This window comes from Mesoplodon densirostris, chromosome 1 (assembly GCF_025265405.1).
Source record: "Mesoplodon densirostris isolate mMesDen1 chromosome 1, mMesDen1 primary haplotype, whole genome shotgun sequence".
In the NCBI taxonomy this organism is placed as follows: Eukaryota; Metazoa; Chordata; class Mammalia; order Artiodactyla; family Ziphiidae; genus Mesoplodon; species Mesoplodon densirostris.
Genome location: NC_082661.1, coordinates 141,308,040 through 141,310,888, shown reverse-complemented (window position 1 = coordinate 141,310,888; position 2,849 = coordinate 141,308,040).

The window sequence follows — 2,849 nt, the reverse complement described above, 5'->3', positions numbered from 1 at the left end:
TAGATTGCTTTGGGTAGTAGAGTCATTTTCACAATGTTGATTCTTCCAATCCAAGAACGTGGTATATCTCTCCATCCTTTTGTACCGTCTTTAATTTCTTTCATCAGTGTCTTATAGTTTTCTGCATACAGGTATTTTGTCCCCTTTGTTATGTTTATTCCTAGCTATTTCATTTTTTGTTGTTGCAATGGTAAATGGGAGTGTTTCCTTAATTTCTCTTTTAGATTTTTCATCATTAGTGTATAAAATGCCAGAAATTTCTGTGCATTAATTTTGTGTCCTGCTACTTTACCAAATTCATTGATTGGCTCTAGTAGTTTTCTGATAGCATCTTTAGGATTCACTATGTATAATATCATGTCATTTGCAAACAGTGACAGCTTTACTTCTTCTTTTCCGATTTAGATTCCTTTTATTTATTTTTCTTCTCTGATTGCCATGGTTAAAACTTCCAAAACTAAGTTGAATAAAAGTGGTGAGAGTGGGCAACCAACCTTGTCTTGTTCCTGATCTTACTGGAAATGGTTTCAAGTTTTCACCATTGAGAATGATATTGCCTGTGGATTTGTCATAAATGACCTTTTTTATGTTGAGGTAAGTTCCCTCTATGCCTACTTTCTGGAGGATTTTTATCATAAATGTGTGTTGAATTTTGTTGAAAGCTTTTTCTGCATCTGTTGAGATGATCATATGGTTTTTATCCTTGAATTTCTTTATATGGTATACCAAATTGATTGATTTGTGGTCATAAATGATACTTGATATGATTTCAACATTCTTAAATTTACCACGACTTGATTTATGACCCAAGACGTGATCTGTCCTGGAGAATGTTCCATGAGCACTTGAGAAGAAAATGTATTCTATTGTTTGTGGACGGAATGTCCTATAAATATCAATTAAGTCCATCTTGTTTAATGTATCATTTAATGCTGTGTTTCCTTATTTATTTTCATTTTGGATAATCTGTCCATTGGTGAAAGTGAGGTGTTATAGTCCCCTACTATGACTGTGTTATTGTCGATTTCCCCTTTTATGGCTGTTAGCATTTGCCTTATGTATTGAGGTGCTCCTATGGTGGGTGCATAAATATTTACAATTGTTATATCTTCTTCTTGCCTTGATCCCTGGATCATTATGTAGTGTCCTTCTTTTTCTCTTGTAATAGTGTTTATTTTAAAGTCGATTTTGTGTGATATGAGAATTGCTACTCCAGCTTTCTTTTTATTTCCTTTTGCATGTAATATCTTTTTCCATCCCCCCACTTTCAGTCTGTATGTGTCCCTAGGTCTGAAGTCGGTCTCTGGTAGACAGCATACATACGGGTCTTGTTTTTGTATCCATTCAGCCAGTCTATGTCTTTTGGTTAGAGCATTTAATCCATTTACATGTAAGGTCATTATCAATATGTATGTTCCTATTACCATTTTCTTAATTGTTTTGGGTTTGTTATTGTAGGTATTTTCCTTCTCTTGTGTTTCCTTCCAGAGAAGTTCCTTTAGAATTTTTTGTAAAGCTGGTTTTGTGGTGCTGAATTCTGTTAGCTTTTGCCTGTCTGTGTAAAGGGTTTTAATTTCTCCATCAAATCTGAATGAGATCCTTGCTGGATAGAGTAATCTTGGTTGTAGGTTTTTCCCTTTCATCACTTTAAATATGTCCTGCCACTCCCATCTGGCTTGCAGAGTTTCTGCTGAAAGATCAGCAGTTAACCTTATGGGGATTCCCTTGTATGTTATTTGTTGCTTTTCCCTTGCTGCTTTTAATATTTTTCCTTTGTATTTAATTTTTGATTGTTTGATTAATATGTGTTTGTGCATTTCCCCTTGGATTTATCCTGTATTGGACTGTCTGTGCTTCCTGGACTTGATTAACTATTTCCTTTCCCATATTAGGGAAATTTTCAACTATAATCTCTTCAAATATTATCTTAGACACTTTCTTTTTCTCTTCTTCTTATAGAACCCCTATAATTTGAATACTGGTGCATTTAATGTTGTCCCAGCGATCTCTGAGACAGTCCTCAAGTCTTTTCATTCTTTTTTCTTTATTCTGCTCTGTGGTAGTTATTTCCACTATTTTATCTTCCAGGTCACCTATCCGTTCTGCTTCAGTTATTCTGCTATTGATTCCCCTAGATAATTTTTAATTTCATTCATTATGTTGTTCATCATTGTTTGCTCTTTAGTTCTTCTAGGTCCTCATTAAACGTTTCTTGTATTTTCTCCATTCTATTTCTCAGATTTCAGATCATCTTTACTGTCATTACTCTGATTTCTTTTTCAGGTAGACAGCCTATTTCCTCTTCATTTGTTTGGTCTGGTGGGTTTTTACCTTGCTCCTTCATCTGCTGTGCATTTCTTTGTTTTCACATTTTGCTTAACTTACTGTGCTTAGTGTCTGCTTTTCGCAGACTGCAGGCTCATACTTCCTGTTGTTTTTTGTGTCTGCCCCCAGTGGGTAAGGTTAGTTCAGTGGGTTGTGTAGGCTTCCTGGTGGAAGGGACTGGTGCCTGTGTTCTGGTGGATGAGGCTGGATCTTGTCTTTCTGGTGGGCATGACTGCATCCATTGGTGTGTTTTGGTGTGTCTGTGAACTTAGTATGATTTTAGGCAGCCTCTCTGCTAATGGGTGGCCTGTGTTCCTGACTTTCTAGTTGTTTGGCATGGGGTATCCAGCACTGTAGCTTGCTGATTGTTGAGTCGCACTGGGTCTTAGTGTTGAGACGGAGATCTCTGAGAGAGCTCTCATTGATTGATATTACATGGGACTGGGAGATCTCAGGTGGACCAATGTCCTGAATTTAGGCTCTCCCACCTCAGAGGCTCAGGCCTGACAGACAGCCAGATCACC